The sequence below is a fragment of the Halichoerus grypus genome, chromosome 7 (assembly GCF_964656455.1).
Source record: "Halichoerus grypus chromosome 7, mHalGry1.hap1.1, whole genome shotgun sequence".
NCBI classification, from domain to species: Eukaryota; Metazoa; Chordata; class Mammalia; order Carnivora; family Phocidae; genus Halichoerus; species Halichoerus grypus.
In genome coordinates, this window is record NC_135718.1 from 36,704,168 (window position 1) to 36,725,213 (window position 21,046).

General features: G+C 43.6%; 1 protein-coding gene and 1 long non-coding RNA gene across 4 annotated transcripts in view; one reads left to right on the forward strand and one right to left on the reverse strand.

The window, feature by feature from the left end:
• The window catches only part of LOC118530937 (uncharacterized), a 31,536-nt gene extending 13,530 nt beyond the window's left edge, over positions 1-18,006 (forward strand). Inside the window, exon 6 of one of the 3 annotated variants that reach the window (XR_013449691.1) lies at positions 17,488-18,006. The gene's annotated coding sequence lies outside the window, so the exon portion shown is untranslated. The other 2 variants (XR_013449692.1, XR_013449693.1) reach the window with 2 other exon arrangements.
• On the reverse strand, positions 68-21,028 carry LOC118530941 (uncharacterized). Its single transcript, XR_004914908.2, has 2 exons — positions 20,408-21,028; positions 68-356 (listed from the first exon to the last, which is right to left on the reverse strand). It is a non-coding gene; the product is annotated as an uncharacterized LOC118530941 (long non-coding RNA).
• Between the last annotated feature and the right edge of the window lie 18 nt (positions 21,029-21,046).

Here is a 21,046-nt window from a genome sequence, read left to right on the forward strand (position 1 = left end):
AGATAAGGTGTGAGATAAGGATCTAATGTTTTCCCAAATGAATAATCAGTTCTCAACACCGTGTGACTGAAGTTTGAAGTACCATCTTTATCAGGTGCTAAATTATCATTTGTAGGGAGTGTTTTTATAGCTCAGGACTCCATCCCTGTATTTTCTTTAGTAACCAGCTTGCCCTCATGAAATAGGAGCTGGTAGATATCCTGAAGATTCCACATCCTCTTGGCTTCTCATTTATTCCTGGGAAGGACATTTGATCCAAATGGGCCAATAAGAGCCCTACGTGGGACTTTTGTAGAAGTAGAACATCATGTTATGTGGTTGGTGACCTGGGACTTCTAGCAGCTATGAGAAGGTTTCTGCATGAAGAAAAATAGTTAACATGTAGAAACATTTAAGAGAGAATCTTGATGTTGCACAAGGTCAATCAGTGCTTGACTCCCTTGTTCTATATATTCCATAGATACACACTGTCATGTTCTTCTGGTTTCATTATTAAGCCAACAAATGTTAACATTCTCTCTATACCATGATCAGTTTCTATTTCGCTAAATTCTTTGTTTATGCTCATGTCAAAGGTGATGTTTTAATTAGTATGGCTTTTTAATGCTTTTTATTATAGAGCAAGTCCTTTCACCCATAATTATACAATTAATCTTCAGCAAAGGAGGAAAGAATGTGCAATGGGAAAAAGACAGGCTTTGTTGAAGTAAGAGTGAGTGAGGTATAATTTTACGTAAAATCAAATTCACCATTTTAAAAGGGTACTGTTTTGAGTTTTTTTTTTTTTTTTTTTTAAGATTTTATTTATTTATTCATGAGAGACAGAGAGAGAGAGAGAGAGAGAGGCAGAGGCAGAGGGAGAAGCAGGCTCCCAAGGAGCAGGAAGCCCGATGCGGGACTCGATCCCAGGACCCTGAGATCATGACCTGAGCCGAAGGCAGACGCTTAACCATCTGAGCCACCCAGGCGCCTGGTACTGTTTTGAGTTTTGACAAATATATGCAATTGTGTAACTACCATCATGCTCAGCCACTGGCAGCCACTGATCTGCTTCTGCCCCTACAGTTTTACGTTTTCTAAAAGGTCATGTAAATGGAATCATGGGTTATGTAATCTTTTATGTCTGTATAAATGCTTTTGAGATTCATCCATGTTATTGCATGCATCAGTAGTTTACTTTTTGTTGCTGAGTAATAGTCCATTGTATGGCTGCCACAACCTGTTTACCCATTCATCTGTTGAAGGTCATTTGACTTATTTTCAACTTATATTATGAATAAGCCTCTTATGAACATTCCATAGAAGTCTTTTTGTGGACACAGATTTTCCTTCATCTTGTGTAAATACCTATGAGTAGTGGCATTGGATCATATGATAAATAAATGTATGTTCAGTATTTGCTTATTTCATTCCAGTTTCTCTCAGATAAAAAAAAAGTTACGGAAGCACTGTGTACCGGTTATGATTAATTAAAAAGATCACACATGAATATCCTAGTGAGAATTTTGAACTTTAAGAGAAGTTTCCAAACAAAATCAATCACTTAGAAGGAATAATGAATCATGATGTTTGTTTTTTCAAAATCAGTAGGAATATTACAATATTTAAAGATACTTGACAGAAATGGACTCTATGTGAATGACTCAGTATCTGTTCAAAAGTGCCTGTGGGAAGGGAAAAGAAAAGACTTGGAAAGTGTACTTTAAAAAAATGTAAATTTCAGAGGGAATTTCTGAGTAAACTTATATAGAGCCCAATTAAGTTATATCAAAAACACTAATGTGGGGGAAATTGCAAGAGAAAATCTAGTAAAAATTATAAATTTCAAAGGATGATACTGCTGATTGCATTATATTTGTAATGTAAGTGTTAAATGATTTATGAATAGGATTTACTCTAAGGAATATGTATTAGGCAGGATTTTTGTTGCGTGAGGCTCCTTTGAGCAGAATAAGAGCTTAGTTTACAGATAGGGGAAATTTGAATAAATACTGTGGTGTTGCATTGTTACCAACATGAATTTATGCATAGTTTCTAATATTAATAGATAGTAAATATACAAAAGTGCACATATGGAAGTATACAAACCCACATTTCTTAGCTCTCTCCACTAGAGATGGCACAGTAGTGGCGAAAAAACAGTAGAAATAGACATAGCTAGTTCCTGCATTTTTGTTTCTAAATACCATTCTTCACTGAAAGGAACCAGAGTTCTTAGAGAAATAGCTGAATAGTTGAAATCCCTGAATAGTTCAGGGAAATTACATGATGAGCCTGGAACATTTTTTGTGTGAGAAAGAAATGCTAAAGAATAATGGGACCACATCAAAAGGACATGGCTTAAAAACAAAGGGACTTCCACTGGCAGATTCTGGGACAATATAAGAATTGAAATAATTGTACAACATGGAGCAAAATAGGAATCCAGGAGTCTATACTAATATAAATGGATAAATGGGGAAACGAACATGTTTTTCCTTAACAGAATAATATCAATAAATGTAGAAGGAAATAATAGAACTGAGAAATTACCATTTGGTTATCACAGTAATGATGACTTTGGGCAAGTATCAGTGGATACTAAAAAACTAGTGGATGAAAATGGATGAAGAATCGTATGGTCTCAAAGTATATCCCTACAAAATATTTAATTATAAAGGGTGAAAAAAATAACTCAGAGGATAACATGGTAGACACCCTCTTAATCAAGTAATCGAAGTTAACCCTATCAGTAATGGTTTAATCAACATCATGGGCCACCTGTAAGCAACATCATGTCTGCCTGAATGGACTCAGTGAGAAAACTCAACATTTCAGTGACAGTTCAGCCAATGGATAACATGGGTCTAGTCATTAGAAAATACCAGGCAAAGCAAAATTGGAAGTACATTCTGCAAAGATTGTAATCCAAAATTCCAAGGTAATCAAAGTTCAGGAAATGGAACTGTTTCAAATTGAGGGAGACTAGAAAGATCGGACACCTGAGTAAACCACGTGACACTTGAAGGATCCTTCTTAAAAAGGCATTATCAGAGCAATTGGTGAAACTTGAATTTGGTCTTTAAGTAAAATATATACATGAGTTTTTGTACTGTACTTTCCTGAAGGTTAAAAGTTTTTTCATAATTCAAAGTAAAAAATACAGGGGAGCGTACATTAACATCATGGCAGCCTAAGACATCCCTTGTTATCCCCCTTTCAACACCTAAAATTCAGCATCTACCCATGACCAAAAGTACCTTTGTGGGAACTGTGAGATCAAGCACAATCCTCCAAGGGACCCAGGAGGAGTCTTCCCCACCTGTGTATCATGTAATAAGCAGAAGATCCCCATATGGTCTGTGGAACTGACAGGAATCTGTGAAATGATTCTAACACCTCTTGGCTGCAGTCCAGGAACACCTGGAAAACACTGAATTGGGCAGACACTCACTGATGAGAGGGCCTTTGTAGAAGCCTAGGTCTCTAGAGGAGAAATCCCAGTACTCCCTTGCACCAAAAACAAAACAAATGAATTTGGACACATTTGTAAGAGGAACTTGCCTGCCTCACACCTTTCCTCGAGGTGGCACAGCTTAGAGAAAGAGGAGGCTGGGGATCCCTCCCACAGGAGAAAAGGGGGAGGAACAAATGAGTGCCCAGCTTCCCCAGCTGTGTGGGCTGCTGCTAAAGAAACCCATCTTTCCAGTATCACCCAGAGTATTAAAGAAGAGCTCCGAGGCAGGGAGGGAGGAGATCTGGAAAGATGCAGATGAGAATATCAAAGGGCATAAAAGGGATGCAATTCCTACTGACAGCATTCTAGACTTCAGCAGGAAGCCTACTCATGAATCATTGGGAAAATGTGCTCTCTCTCTGACAAATTAAAAAAAAAAAATCTCAGGGCTGCTTCAGGACAGACCAACACCAGTAGATTAGGTACCATCGTGTAGACCCACATGACTACTGTGGGTCTGCTATATAATTGTCTCCTTCAAATGAAGCTCTAAATACAATGTTTATCTCATCATTAAGCTATCCAAAAGACAGTGGGTTATTTATAAATATTGACAGCTTATTGAGTGAAAACAGATGTACTCATTGATAGAACAAATGCACAGATTTTTTTTCATATTATATCTGAAACCAAGCCACATGAGTATGGGGAGAAGGCCATGTAATGGAATTAAGGGAGGTAGGTGTCTTCCAGAGGGGAAGCCTGGCAGAAGCACCAGGGTGATAGTATGTGTTTCCATGCCCTAGATAAGCAGGTCCCGGTGATGGTTCATTTTATGTGTCAATTTGGCTGGGCCACAGAACTCAGATATTTGGTCAAATATTATTATAGATGTTTCTGTGAGAGTGTTCTGGATGAGATTTACATTTAAATTGGTGGACTTTGAATAAAGTAGATTGCTCTTAGATGGGCTTCATCCAATCAGTTGAAGCCTTGAATTTAAAAAAGACTGACTTTCCCCAAGCAAGAAGGAATTCTCCATAAGACTGCCTTCAGACTTCATCTGCAATATTGGCTCTTCTTGGTTGAGCAGATAGTCCTCAGACTCAGACTGCAACTCTCTCTGTCTCCAGTCTGCCAACCTCCATCAGATTTTAGACTTGCCAAGCCTCCACAATTACATGAACAAATTCCTTAAAATACATCATATATATCTCTGTCTCTGTATTTACGTACTCTTGGTTCTGTCTCTCTGGAGAACCCTGCTATAATACAGTCTTCCTAGAATGGTCTTGCTTGAGGGAGGCATGATCCTAGGATGGTCGGAAAGTTTCCAGCTGGGGGTTGGGTATTAACACATCACCATCTCTTTGTCTCCCTCCCCTGATTTTTGAAAATCCTCTCATCATTTATTACATCCACATATATTTATCCCCAACATATGCTCGGGCCTTATGAAACTCCCTTGACTAAGCAGAGGAGCATTGAGGAGAAAAGTCTAAATAGTGGTGTCTGGTGAAGACGAGAATGTGTGTTGGGAAGCAAGTAACTCAGGGTAGATTCAAGTCTTGATCTTAACTTCCACTGCAGATGACACGTAATTTCATGTCTAGGAGATCTCCTCTTTGATGTTTTTACTTTGATGTTTATTTCCTAACTGTTAAGTATAATTTTTTTAAGCACAATGTTATGTGGTCATCTTAGGGGGGAAAGTAAGGTTTTGTGCAGGGGTCCTGGGGTTCTAGGGTTCCAGCTCTGGAGAGGACTGGCACTACAAAGGTTATCACCCCTTTGTGTGATCTATAACTATGTGAAAAGATTTTTCTCAAGGTGGAGATTTTATTCATAAATATTAATGTATAATGAATGTTCTAAGAGCAGTTAGGGATAGAGAGATGAAAATAACACTATCCTTACCCACCTTACCCTATGTTTTAGCTTAAACCATAGCAGGAGAATGTAGCTGTGAACTAAATGAAGAAGAGAAAAAAAAAATCACCCTCAATTGAAGGAGCCAGACTGTCACTCCTGAGTCGGTCAACACCTAGCCCTAACTTCTCCCTTTAACACCCCAAGGGAAGGGAAGGACAGATGTTCTCCAAGTTTTCCAGGTGATTAGATTTTATTTAACTCATGTATTTAGGGCTAAGAAGGTAGGTGCCTTGTGTGTGTTTATAATTCTGTGTGGTCTATGTAGGAATCTACTAAATTGGCTTTGTACATTTTCTCTTAGCTACAGAAAAAAAGTCTTAATTCCCATATTCACTAAGGTTGCCACCGTATCCATCTTTATAAGGTTTTTGAAATCAGATGTAAATATTTCTCACTAGGAGAAGTAGAGATTCGGGTCTGGCCAACACTTCCATTGCCACCACTGCCAGAAGATTCTCTGCAGCCTGTGGTTCTCCCCCACCACCGACATCAGTCCCAGGGGCAGACACCCCCGCATCAGGGCTGGCAGCCTCAGCCCACGGTCCAGCCACAGCAGCCGCAAGGGCATCTAGGAAGGCTGGCTCCAGTTTTATCTCAGTAATGGACAACCATGTAGTATGAGGAACTCCCAGACATGAAGAGTGGACAAAAGAAGCTATATAGTCCCAAAGCCTGACAAATGTTCCTACATGAATGGCAAAGAATTTGGGAGCCAACTTACTCTCTTATTAAGAACTATAAAAGTGTGGGGGTGCCTGGGTGTCTCAGATGGTTGGGAGTCTGCCTTTGGCTCATGTCATGATCTCAGGGTCTTGGGACGGAGCCCCGCATCAGGCTTCCTGCTCAGTGGGGAGCCTGCTTCTCCCTCTCCTTCTGCCTCTTCCTCCCTCTCGTACCCAAGTGCTCTCTCTCTCAAATGAATTAAAAAAAAAAAATCTTAAAAAAAAAAAACACAAAGAACTGTAAAAGTGTGAAACTTTTTAAAGTTGCTTCAAATCTTTTAGGGAAAGAGAAAGGACACAATTACCTAATAGCTCTAATTAAATACTATCTCAATCCTTAAAGCACTTTGCAACTTTGGTGTTAAATATCTTTACATGTCATGTTTGGTATCTCACAATATTTACCTGTTGATTTTATTACTCATTTGGTTCAATTTAATGGTTGGCCACTTGAGCAAATGCAAACAGGCCTTGGTCCAGTGGGCACTCAAGAACTTATGAGCAGAGCTGCAGTTAGGTGGCACAGTGAGCACTACCTGGGCTGGTAAAGGTAGACAGCCATTGTCTGAACTGTGGCACCGGCCCCACAGTCTGTGACCTTTAATGATATAACTTTTCTGAGCCTCAGTCTTCCCATCTGTAAAATGGAGATAATAGTGCTACACCCTAGGCACTCTTGTAAAGATTAAGTGAGATAGTATTTGAGAAATAGGCTTCTCAGAGTCCTGTCTCGGAGTGAGCGCTCGATGGCGGCTGTTTCAGGTTACTGGGACTATTCCAGTCACTGAGGGACATCCCCACGTCTGTTTCCCTGATGACTTCCTTGAGGGGAAATTCTGAGTTAGAGGCCATGGGTATATTCAGACTCCATACACAGTGCTAGATTGCTATACAAACGGATACAAATCATTTTTACTTAGATTCCACCTGAACTATCCTGCCTTGTAAACCTCTACAGTGGGTCTGTGAGCCATTATCACTGAAGTTCCAACAATTCCTCAAAGTCTTCTCCAAGTGACTCCATGCTGTCTCACGTGCAAAAAATGGGACACAATTCATATTCCTGGATTGCTAGGTGATTCAGGCTCCAAGGGGCCCCGGAAACAGGCTATAATACAAGTGCCTCATTATACCTGTAGTCCTTGGGTCCACTTATCCTGGTTGTAACAGTCTGGGGAAAGGCCTTATGCCACATAATCCCCATGGAATCTGAGAATAGATTTCATCCATTCATTTAACAGAAATGTTTTAGTTACATCAATATTTAAATGTCATTTATTAGATACATTCTATTTTTTCCACCCAGCAGTAATCCTATTTGAAGTGAGGTTGAAGCAACATCGATAAATAGAAAAAAATTTAAATATTAAGTATATGAAGTGAAAAATTGCCAAATGTTTTATCACAGTATGTCTGTTTGTTCACACCTCAGAAAACAGGATAACAATGGTGTGAGAATATTCGACATAGAATTTCATACCTAAACAAATCATAGTTTCAGTTTTCCATTGTTTTCCCAATTTTTTCTTTAAGTGCATTACTTATATAAAGCAAAAATTTTAGTAACAATACTTATAGTATAGCCCAAATGTTTTTCTGAAGAAGAACAAATAAATCAGACGTCAATATTTTTTTTTAACGCAGTAGATGGTCCCTCATAGGAGAAACAAGGCAGTAGCAAGGTTTTCTCAGAAATTCAGTGACTCAAAAGAAATGACACATAAATGGAATAATTATTGAATAAGAAGCCTTATGTTTGGAAACCCATGATGTAAACATGGGCCGGGGCTAACATGGCAGCAAACCAATAAAACCATTAACGGGAGAAAGTGTATGCTAGTAAGTCTAAGTAAAGTGTGCTATTTTAGAAGGCTTCACAATGCCAAAATACAAAAGAAATATTTTGAAGGATAGAAAAAGTAAAATAAGGAATATAACAGCTCCGTATAAATTAAGAGAGAACAGGACATTGAGGGATAGTATTGTAAAATACAAGAGAACAAAGAATTATTCTTTATAAAAATTTGTCAAAGATTATTTTTATTGCATGGATGAGTGAAATCAATTATAAGGGTGTTTAGGAAGTATTTAAAGATAACATAAAATGTGATTGTTTTTCTTCTAAATTAGGATTGCATATCTCAATGATCTGGGGAATATATCATTTAAATAATCAAGCCTGAGGTGAACCCTAGATTGTTTTTTTTTTTTTAAAGATTCTATTTATTTATATGTCAGAGAGAGAGAGAGAGAGCACAGAGGCAGAGGGAGAAGCAGGCTCCCTGCTGAGTAAGGAGCCCATTGCGGGACTCAATCCCAGGACCCCAGGATCATGACCTGAGCCAAAGGCAGATGCTTAACCGACGGAGCCACCCAGGCATCCCAACCCAAGATTGTTTTAATGAGAATTTCAGATAAAAGAATGAGACAGAGAGACACATAGATTGTCAAAAGAAAATAAAAAGCTCCTCAGATAATCTTGATGACTTCCCGCTTAAGTACTATTATTCAAAAAATAGTCACTATAATTAAAAAAAATAAAATATCAAGAGTCAAGATCAACCTGGCAACAGGAAAGCATAAGAAAGTAGAATATGAGGAGGAGCAAGATGGCAGAGGAGTAGGAGACCTGGATTTCGTCTGGTCCCAGGAATTCAGCTGGATAGGGATCAAACCATTCTGAACACCTATGAACTCAACAGGAGATTGAAGAAAAGAATAGCAACAACTCTCTGAACAGAAAAGCGACCACTTTCTGGAAGATGATAATAAGGACTTTTGCCTGAAACCATCTGAAAATGGATCAAACAGAAGACAGAAGCCAATGTCCAAATGTGTTATACCCCAAATCATGTCATCGCAGCTATTATAATCATGGAATTTTGCTATGTTTTTCCCATTTATCCATTCATCTGTTGATGGACATCTGGGTTGTTTTCCGTTTTTAGCTATTACAAATACAGCTGCTATAAACATTAAAAAAAAAGTAGAATATATAAAACTGGTTAGATAATATGTGAAATGTAATATAAATAGTAATAATAATATATATTATATATTATATATAATATTAATATATATTAGTAATATATAATAATATTAACATAATATTAATATATTTTTATTTATATTTTAATTGATTTTTGATAGATTATATATACATATGTAAAATATATTTGGGAATCCAACCTTCTGTGCTCATGTCTCCAAGGACTATGATGCCGGAGCTCTCCTCAGGTGGTGAAATCTATCATTGAAGAGCAAGCTGGTAGGCCTTCTCTGCATAAAAGCTGTGTCCTTTCTCAAACCTACATGTACCTGATCAGATGCTGAGGAGACCTAGCCTGCTTCTCTGAGGACCACAGAGTGCATTTGAACCTGATGATGCTCCAGTGGGTAGTGGTTGATGATTCAACAACAGATGTGGCCCATTGCCCAACCTCAGATCATTCTGAGTGTAAGAATGTGCAAGGTGTGGAGTCCCAAAACCATCTTACTGCCCGCCCCCAACATGTCCCATATGCTAAAGAACAACGTATATGTAGGTTCTCCTCCTTCACTGTTGCAAGAGGCAAGTTCAAAGTGGGCTTTGAATCCATCTGAGATTTGTTTGTTGATTTGCTTTGGTATCATGAAGCATAGTGTTTCTGTCGTGCACACATTTGGAGCTTACGGGGCTCAGATGGACTGCTATGTATAGGGCACCCCCAAACCCTCAGAAAACCCCTGTGCAAAGCATTGCTGGGCAATAGCTCACATTCCATAATGTCTACTAATATGAAACAAGGGAACTGATTGCTTTTGTTCTTCTGTTATTTGAGGAGATGAGCACAGTAGTTGAGATCTCAGGCTTTAAGTGCCCTGGTTTGAATTCAGCTTGATCATCTACCTCTGCTATGCGGTGGGGCATGTTGCCACTTAGCCAAGCCTCAGTCCCTCGGCTGTAAGATGGAGGTAAAACTTCCAGAAATGGTGGGTGAAAGAATTAAAGAAGATGCCAAATGGAAAGCTGTTAGCAAATTGCCCATTTCAAGGTAAGCTGTCAAAATAAAATTAACTAAAAATATTTTCCTTTACAAACATACTGTGACCCCATGAGAGGTGACCTGGTAAAACCAAAACCAAAACCAACACAACCACCTCCATTAAGCCTGTCTGTACTCCCTAATCCCTGCAAGGGATCAGGGAGGGGTAAGAGCTCCTGCCCAGGATTAAGCTGGGCCCTCCACTTTACTTTTGCTAGGAATACAGTTGAACAAATGTAGCCATGTAGAAAAAACTTCTATTGCTTATTATTGGCAAATGACTTACGGAATGGCCTGGTTTATTTGCCATTCAACCTCCTTTTGCAACTAGAAGTTCTCTTCAAGGGATAAAGGGAACTTAGACTTCATCTAGTCCAAATTTTCCTTTTATAAAAAAGAGAGTAAGTCCAGAGAGGTAAAAAAACTATCTCAAGGTCATTCACTCCTATTTCCCTGCTTTCCTTGTAATGGAAGAATATACGGGACTAGGAAGCTCAAATGTCCATGCTCACTTTTCACCCGGGATTTCCTACAGGCCAGGACTCCGAGACCCCATGATCCCTTCCTCGGGTAGGACAATGCTGGGCTTTCAGAGGGGAGAGGCCGAGCCTAGGAAGGGGTGGGAAACTCAGCACAGTAAACCCTACCCAGAGAATATGGCATCCGAGCAGAGCAACTCGGGCTTTTGTGCTCTCCCCAGTCTGCTGGCTCAGCTTTGGGAAAGACTGCAGCTAGCGAGAGAGAGAGAGAGAGAGAGAGAGAGAGAGAGAGAGAGAGCACTCATGGTCTTCTTGGTAGTATTCAAGGGCAGGCCTAGCCAATGGAGCACATGGGTGGACTCCTTCCTGCAGGCATCCATTCCCTGCTGCGGCCCCGCCCAGGCTGCTGGAATGCGCTCTAGCTGCTGTGAAGCGTCCCCTGTATATGTCTCTGATCTCTACCAGTGCTTCGTTCCCCAGAACTGAAATGACAGCCTAATAGCAAAAGCACCGTTAGCCTATCTATCAAAAAGCTGAGTGATCTGTAACAAAATCCTGCTCTACAGCTGTCAGCTCTGTGGCCCTGGGAGGTCAGCTCCTACTCCCCACAGCTGCTGACTTAGTGGCTGCCGATGGAAGGCAGTGCCCAGCCTGTGCTGAGCATGCAGTGTTTGCGCTTGACACGTTTTGTTCTTCAGTTGGCACTTTTGACTGTCGCTTTCTGCTGTATTTGTCCCAGGTCGAGGAGTGGGTTCTTTCTCACCCCTTCGGGTTAGACCATGGGGAATGAGATCTGAACTGCGGATCTGCGGGGTCCTTTTGGGGTGCTCCGTGATGGCCCTTACTGCAGGACATGCAGACCCAGATGACCGGGGGACAGGGCAACACACAGAGCAAGGCGGAGAGAAAATCAGTCACCAGGTTCTGGGATGCCAAGGCAAACTTGACCCACACAGCTCTTCTGCCAACAAGGCATTAGGCTGAAACTCGACTGCCCTCCCCTCGGCTGCTAATCTGTCCAGACTTCCCTGCTGTTTCTCAGGACCCAAAGCCTCACCCCCAGCAAGGCCACTGCACCGCGGTCTTGCCTCCCCGGCAGGGACAGCACCTCTGCCCCTCACCTCAGCTCTCTCACTGACCCGGCACAGCATCTCGCCGCTGCCTATGTCTCACTGGTTGCCCTAGATGCAAACAGAAACAAAGCATTAAATCGAGGCGACAAATATATTAAGTTTTCCTTGGACTTGGTCCTTTTATCACAGAAAGAGTTTTTTAATTAGATTTTTTGGGGTCCTAATTATAGCCATCAGCCCAAGGAGATCAACATGAGGTTGGCTCAAATTTCCATCAACTGTGGAAATGAAGGCACACCCTGAGATTTTTGTGAATTCTCAGGGGACTAATGGGCTCATGGTCATGTGTGTGAAATGGTCCCCTGGCAAGCTCCCTGCACATGCTGCACTGGAAGGCCACTGGCTCCCACCGCCCCTGCGCTTGGTGGAGCCTGGCCTGTGCATGGTCAGAACCCGCTGTGTGGCCCAGGGGGAGTGCTGTGACCTGGGCAGGCCCCGGGCAGGGACACCAGCCTGAACTTGAGACTATCCAGATCCCCCAGTGTGGGGCTTGGTGGCGATGGCTCAGTGTAGGCCTGGCCTGGCCATTCCATGGTTTGGGGCTTATATAAGTTACCTCACGCTGCTGTAACAAATACCACAGACTGGGGGGCTTGAACAACAGAAATTTACTGTCTCCCAGCTCCGAGTGCTGGAAGTTGGAGATCAAGGCACTGGCAGGTTTGGTTTCCCCTGAAAGTTCTCTCCCCTTGCCTTCCAGATGGCTGTCCTCTCAACCTGTCTTCACATAGTCTTCCGTCTGTATGTGTCTGTGTCCTGATCTCTTCTTATGAGGACACCAGTCATACCAGTCATGGATTAGGCCCACCCGTATGACCTCATTTCAACTTAATTGCCTCTTTAAAGAACCCCATCTCCAAGTATAGTCATATTCTGAGGTAGTAGGGGTTAGGACTTCAATATACGAATTTTAGACGGACACAATTCAGCCCATATGAGGGCTAAAGTGAGGAGGCCCTAGCTTTGGAACAAGCTTATTAATGGTTTCTAAGGATCTGAGTACAAAGTTGAAGATAAATAAAGATCCCCAAATGGAAAGCAGATAGGCTTGACCACGTTAAAATTCTATACATAACCTTCAGGCTGTCTGCCTGGGTTAGGGAGGGCTGGAAACCGCTGACATAGAGAATATTTAAAAGTAAAATCAAGAACATCGTCACGGCCTGGGTACTATTCACGCCTGAAAGCCATTGGTGGTGATGGGTGCATGTGTGGCCAGGAGGGGGCACTGTCCCGTGCGCCCCCAGACCAGAAAGTATGTATGTACAGTCGTGGTGATAGGTGCATGTGTGGCCAGGAGGGGGCACTGTCCCGTGCGCCCCCCAGACCAGAAAGTATGTATGTACAGTCGTGAGAACAGCACAGGCGCTGCCAAAGCGGCCTGCTGGTGAGTCAAATGGCTGAGCTCTACGGCACATTTCAAGGCCAGAGTGGTGACAGACCCTTCCTAGGGGCTGCTGCTGGGGGCCCAGTGCTCTCTTCTTCAGGGGTCAAGCAGGGACCCCTATGCAGAACCTCCCACACAGGTCTGTCTGGGCAGTCACTGGATGCTGTGGGACAAGAATGGCACTGTGGTCATAGCTCAGCCTGGCCCTCTCTGAAGTCTGCTGTTGCCAACAGTGCTGGCATCACCCGCCCCTGGGGCTCCCACCCAGGAAATGGTAGGAGGGGTGCAGAGTCATGCTGACAGAGATCCAGGACTCTGGGGGAAATGGCTCCACAACTTAAGGACATCAGAGTTGAATGGCCCTAGGGCATAGCCATTTTCTCCTCTTGTGCTCTAAAATAGAAAAGCAAGACCTAAAGAGGGAAAGATGTGCCCAGACCCCCTGAATCAGGCTCTGTGCACTGCTCCAGCCCTGGTGCAGAGACCATGTAGACCATGCTGGGGACTGAAGAAAGGCCTCCTTGCTGATGAAGTGGCTTTGGACAGACACACAGGATGTGGTGAGGGATAAGATCAGAGAATGAGCCATGGTGGCTTGAGAGGTGAGACATCTGATCAGTGAGGGGGTGCCCCTTCTAGAAAGTTCTAGGTCAACCACAAATGTTTGCACAAGTCAGGGGTCACCCTGGGCTCTTGTCTTTTATTGACATTACATCTAAAGATTTCAGGAGACACATGTCTTGAAAAGAGAAAGAATTAGATTTCCAAAGTGAGTTATAATTACTGCATACATAATGTGTTATGTATAATGGATGGTTTATCTAAGATATAATATGCTCAGAAGCTGCCCCTGTGCCAGGTGGTACAATTCCAAGTTTCCAGCTGGTCCAGTCCACCTCTCCATCTTCTTGTTGGTCTTCAAGAGAAACCTCCTCCATCATTATGCACAAACCTCTAGGGCTAGCAAGACTCAGTCTCTATTCCCACAGAATGCTAGGTCTTCTAAATATGGAAAATAACAATTGGAATGTCATATTCTTCTACATTTTTGGTCTGTATAATTTTAAAACCAATGTTACAAGATGATAGCAATAAGAAGGTAAAAAGGGAAGTTGGGAGGCAGTCATTGGGTCTGGATGGACAGACTTAGGTGCTACATGCCTGTGATTCTGCATACTTATGTACCCACAATGGTTGCCTGCTCCTGAAACATCTAGTTTGCGAGAGTATCGTGTCTACAGGATGGCAAAGAGCACTGGCTTTGGGTTCAGATGCTCCCAAGTCATGTTACCAGCAAAAGTTTCTCTGATTTTCCATTTTCTCATCTACAAAGACAGATGGTAATGCCTTAGTCATAGGGCATTAGTGGGAATTACTTGGGATAATGTAAAGTTCTCAGCAGATCTCCTTGCAGATGGAAAGTACAATCCTGGCAGCTATTATTTTGATTGTCATTATCATTATTATCACATCACTAGCCCATGAGGTTTTTGCTCTGATTCCAGAACCTAGTTTAAGACTTATTCTCCATCTCTGTCCCAACCACACTAGCATTTTTAGTCCCTGGAGCCTTTCGAAGGTTGCTTGCTACTAGGCAAGCCTTGAATGAAGTAGCTGGAAGGGCACACCTGGATGTTACTCCCGGGTGCTCCCCAAATAAGTGGTGGTTTTCTCTCTTGATTTATTTCTACTTCATTTTCTAGGTATCCATCATGTGTCTGATTTTTTTCAACTAGGCTGTGAGGTCACTGAACATAGGGTTGTCCTTATGGCTTCTAGATTGCCAGGGCCTCATACCAAGTGGGCATTCATGGATGCTGGTAGGAGGAGGGGAAGAAGGAGGGGAGCAGGGACCTGGCCAAAATGCACAGCTCCACCTGACTGGTCATGGCCCATTGCTCTCTCCTTTAGATCCATCCCGGTTCCTAGGAGCAGCAGGCCCACTGCCACCTCAGACACACTCGGGCTGGTGACTTTGCCTTGTGTCCTCCCATCCTAGGACTTCTCACAGTCAGCCCTGGTGTGCAGCTCAATGGAGAAAGCAAGGGCTCGGGTTGAGCTTGAGAGCTCAGAGTTATAGAGTACTGAAGAACAAAGCAGTGTTTAGATTCTCTTAGTCTCACTCTCCTCTCTACAAACTGGATATGCTGCTTAACTGAGGATGGTAGAGGAGAACTGGACCCCTAGGGCTGCTGGACCTGCCCTCATGGCCTCTGAGTCATGGGGCGTGTCTGGGTGTCTGACCCTGACTGTGTTTGAGGCTTCACAGCTCTTGTGAGTACTTGCCTGCCTTCACCTACCTGACAATTTAGGACATGAGGCCAGTGAGGCTGAGTGACCTGCTACCCATGGTAAATGCCAGGGCTGATTCTGGAGGCCAGGTCCACACCTCATCCCCAGAAGGTGCAAGTGAGAGGAGAGGAGGCTGAGGCTACTGAGAGATGAACTGTGGAGATAGAAGTGTTTGGCTGGCTTCTGCTATATCCAGGAAGCAGCTCTTACTGGCTCCTGGTCATACTTTGTACCCTACAGAGGGATTTGGCAAACCACAATTATGGGCAGGACCTGAGTCTCCAAGATCAACTGGATAGGTAACACCTCCATAGAGGCAGGGTCTCCTGGAAATCCCAAATCCTGTAGACCAGTGGTTCTCAATGCTGGTCCCAGGATCAGCAGCAGCAGCTTCACCTGGGAACTTCTTGACATGCAAATCCTCAGCCCCTACGCAAGCACTACTGAATCGAACTCAGGAGGGACTGTCAATCTCTGTTTTAATGAGCCCTACAAAAGATTCTGGTGTATGCTAGAGTTTGAAGACCATGGCCCTAGACCATCCCCTGACTCCCTGTGGCCATTAGCCCTTCCAACCCCACCTTCCCAAGTCCTCCAGCCTGTTTCTGAAATTGCTCTGATGAGGCTTATCTTGAGTTCTCAGGTGAGGAGCCCAGAAGAGTGGTGCTTGTCCTATACTATCTTCTACCACCCTGAGCACTTCTCCTTTCCAGGGACATAGGTCCTTTTCTTGCAAGTGGAAGACCTAGGAAGTAGAGATGGTCCTGTCCTTCATGCAGAGCATCTTTATGCTGCCATGGGGACTGAGCTGGTGGCCGCACAACCTGACACACCCTGTCCGGGTGCCTCTGCTTGACCACAGTGTGCTCATGATAAACCTTCGACATAGTGACCCCACTGATGAGAAGTGGCTCATAAGTCACCCAATGAAGCCATGGACCACCCTAGCAGGCTCTGGGACAGTTAACAGTCTCACCTCCAGCTGACCTGAATAAGGGCCTCACTGACCACTGTCCATTCTCCCAGACCTACCCCTGTGGGCTAGGGACACCCTGCCTCATGCCTGGCCCACTGCCCAGAAGGCAAAGAATGTGGAAGAGACTGCCCCTTCTTCCCTGTAGGCCCATCTGGGGTTGGACACCTGCTCATTTCCCTGCAGGAGAACTCCTGAGGATTTCAAAAGTAGACTCTGGAAAACTTTAACCTGGGCTATTGTAGGCTTTCATGGGTCCAAAAATGTGTGAAATTTTAACAAAAAAGTACATTTTTCTGGACATGCATCAAATTCTCTAAGGGATCTATTACCCCAAATAGGCTAAGAACCACTTTCTCTAAGGAGCCCCTCAGTAATCTCTGGATTACTGGAAGGTTCCTAGATATAAATGGGGAAACTTAATCCATAGTTAAGTATTAATGGGAAAGGAAAATGGCAAAGAACATAACATGGCAATTTATTGACTACAAAATACATGACTTATAAACATGAATAGAATATACATTGACTTATAACATGACTTATAAACATGGATAGAATATACACTCAGAAAGTACACAAAGCTCAAGCGTATTGCTCAATAATTACTTACAAAGTCAACAAGCCATCAACTAGCACCAGATGCGTAAAGAGAACATTACTAGGCACTCCAGAAGCTGTCCACAGACCCCTTCCAGTCATATATTCCCCTCCTCCACAAAAGTAACAATTATCCTGACTTCCATTGCCATATGTCAGTTTTGCCTAATTTTAAAACTTTAAACAGAAACAAACAACATATTCTCCTTTGTGTCTGGCTTCTTTTACTAAACGTCATCTATGTTGTCTCTCATGGTGGTTTATTTTCATTGTTACGTATTACATATTATTCCATCGTATCAATATACTAGTTTATTCATGCTTTTATTGATGGACTTTTGGAGTTTTCCCCATTTGGATAATGCTATGAACACTCTTGTACATGTCTTTCTGTATTTATTTATGTCACTGGCTTATAGGATAGGTGTATGCTCAGTAATAATATGCTGAACTATTTTCCAGTGTTTATACCAATTTAAATTCCCAATGGCACCTTATGTCTTAACAGGATCACTCTGGCTGCTGCACTGGGAATTTGTAAGAGCAACGGTGGAAGCAGGAAGATCATCAAGAGGTTTTGCATTAATCCGTGTGTGATAAGATGGGGCTCAGCTCAGGACGGTAGTACCAGAGATGGTGAAGAGTGGTTGGATTCTGGTTGTATTTTAAAGGTAGAGTCAACAGGAATTTCCTGACAGGTTGTATATGGAGGATAGAAAAAGACAGGAGACACGGATGTGTCTGAAGTGTTTGGCCTAATCAACTTTATGGCTGGAACAGTCATCAACTGAGATTAAAACTTGGCAGCCAATCTATTTGGCATTTTACATTTGAGATGTCTATTATACATCCAAATAGATATGTCAGCTCATTTTAAAGGTCCCACCACACATCACATCACACATACACTTTTGGACAGGGGGAGAATAAAATAATTGGCAGAAAAGATTTTGTAAAGTTCTAAAAATTTTTGTTTTTATTCTAATTTAAAGTAGATAATATATTCACATAATTCAAAATTCAAAAGATTTGTAAATGCATGCATGAAGGGTCCCCATACTTTTGTCCCCAAGCTATTTGGTTCCATTACCAGGACATAACTGATTTATTGTGTATCTTTAAATGATGTGTAAAATTTTCTTTCTTGGCATTAATAATTGGGAGTTTCCATCTTGAACAAAACAAAACAAAACAAATGGATATGTCAGGGAGGCAGCTGGAATTCAAGAAAGAGGTCTGAGTCATTGATTAAATTTGGGAGTTGGTGGCAAATGATGGTGTATTGGTAAGGGTCCAATCAGGAAAGAGAAACTCACTGTAATTTGAAAAGGAAAAGTTTACATTAAGCATTATTAACTACAACAGGGAATTGGAGCAATGAGGTATGGGCTAGTAAGAAGAGAACTCTAAAGAATATTAAGAATAGCAGATCTGAGGAGCGGCCACTACCCTAGGACAGGGATAGAAGGCCTAGGAAGAGTCCCCCTCCTCAACTCCAAGCCCTATCAGCTGAGATCCAGACCTCACTGAAGGGGTATGGCCACGGCCCACTGGTGTCAGGGCGGTCTCTGCAGTGCTGCACCACTGGAACTTGCTGGCAATCCCTGTCTGGGATCCTTGCTGGCAATGCCAGCTGGGGAAAAAGGTAGGTGTCTCAGGAGAGTCCCTCCATGACAAAAGTGCCAGGAGGTGGGGGTAGGGGAAGAAAGAGTGGGGCCTGTTGGCCGGCAGATGCTGCTGGGCACCACATACTGGAGGCGCTGGCCCTGGAAAAATGACCCACCTGCAGGAGCCTGGCCAAGAAGCAGAGCAAAACCAGGCAGAAAGACTGCTTGCTCCTGCAAAGTCTCTCCATCGCCCCCTACTTACAAAACTTAATACATATGCCAGTGTCAAAGGAAACATTTTTAGAGTAGGCAATTAAGAATGAATTTGTAGCAGAGATACAATAAATTGTTAACGGATACAGATGACATATAAAACTACAAGACAGAATGAAATCACCAGGGAAGAAGTACAGACACAGAAGAGAAGAGCAAAGGCCGAGTCCTGTGGGCTGTCTAACTTGAACATGTCAGGTAGGAGTGGAAGAACCTTTAGCAAAGGCTACTGAGAAGGAGCAGCCAAGATTGTGGTGGTGTGCTGGGAGCAAAGAGAATCTAAGAGAGAATAGGAGGGGAGGAACTGGAGAACATATTGACAATTCCTTTGTGAAATTTTGCTACAAAGAGGAACGGAGAAAAGGTGTAGTATCTGTTATAGGAAATGGGCCAAGAGGAGTTTGTTTTGAAGATGGGAGAAATAACCGCATGTTGTACAGTGATGGGAATAGTCCAGTAAAAACTGATGATGTTGGGGAGAGAATAGACTGGGGGGAGTGACACCCTGGAGATGATGGGATCTTGCACTTGAGTGCAGGATTCCTTTAGGGGGACATACCGGTAGTTCACCTACAGTAACAGGCAGGTAGCAGACGGGAGCATGAGTGGATGTGGTGGTGAAAGTCTGTGATGGTGGGAGTCTTCACTTCCATTTTTTTGGTGAAGTCAGAAGCAAGGAAGGGAGAGGTGGTGGGAAGGACTGAAGAGAGAAGATGTGAAATACTCATTTGGAAGAATGGCATAGACCAGGCAAAGTTAGCATTATTGAGCTGAGGGTGGTCAGCCTGGTTCCAGGGTTTCCTCCAGCCATTTGTGGTAGCATGCTGTAGATGGAGAATAGGGTCTACCCAGGGCTCTTATTTTACCGAGCAGATATGATGAGGTGACAGGGAGGTGAGGCAGTCAGTATACAAGAGACTGATGATAATGACTGCCCATGGAGTTTAAGCGAGCTTACTAGGGAAGGAGAATTCATCAAGGGAGGAAGATCTGGGTCAGAGGTACTGGTTGGATTACAGTTGATTTCAGGGCATTAGAGGGAGAAACCTGAAGATGCAAGGTGGCAGTCAGTGTGGGATGCTTTGGGGACTGCAATCCTTGCACCTGACAAAGTCTAGGGTCTGATCACAGGCAGAGTGAGGGGCTGATGTAAGACAGAGGACAAGAGTGGGACTCATGGAGCCAAGAGAATGTTGGGATTATCTACCTGTAAACTGAAAGCTCCAAGAAGTGAGAGGGATACTGTTGGAGGGAGTTACTAAATTCCACACTCTTGACAGATGAGAGAAGTGGGTGCCCTGTAGAGTAGCCCGCCCTAGCACTGCAGAGTGAGTACCTGTGGGATGCCGAGGGAGAGAACGAGCTCACTGTGAAAAGCATGAAGCAGAGAGGTCTCAATTACTAGAGTGAGCCTAGTTTTGTGGGGGTAGAACTGAGTCTCAGGAGCACTGGTGAGAGCACACTGAAAAGAAAACCTCCAAGGCAAGAGGGAGACACAAATTCTGAAAATGTACACAGCTTTGTAGCCACGAGGACATCCCAGCTCACCTGAGATGGGGTTAGATGAACTTCAAGAAGTCCCTCAGGTGGGGATGGGCAGGGCCCTGGGAGGGCAAACCCGTGCTGGAAGGAACTGCAAGGGGCTGCGTTCTTCCGCGGAAAGGCCCATTTCCAGGACCAGAGAACGTGCTGAGTCAGAGTCTGTCCCTGCCCTCAGTCTCGGTGCTGGCAAAAGGGAATTACAGCACTGAAGACGTCCGAGAATGTCCAGCTCTGTCATCTTTAAGGATGAGCAGGCAGATGAGCCAGACAGACTCCCAACCGTGGGCTACTCCAATAGGCCATGGAGGGACCTGATGCCGGTGGCATTCGGAGGCGACGGGTGCCAGGACTCCGGCTGACCGAGACTAAATATGTTACTTCGTCTTTCGTCCTACACCAAGGAACGGGCTCTAGGCCGCACTGTCGCCACGGCCTCCGAGGGAACTCAGACGTGCCCGACGAACCGGCTCGGAGTCCCAAAGCAGTGTGGGCAGTGCGGCCGCCGTCCCCCCGGGTCCAGGCGGCGCGCGGCCTCAGGTTGGATCGCACCGCGCAGTTGTCGCCTGCGCCCGTCCTCAGCCAATCAGGAGCCTTCCTTCCGGCTTTCCCGCGAGTCGTCCTTTGGCCGGTCTCTTTCTTCTGCAT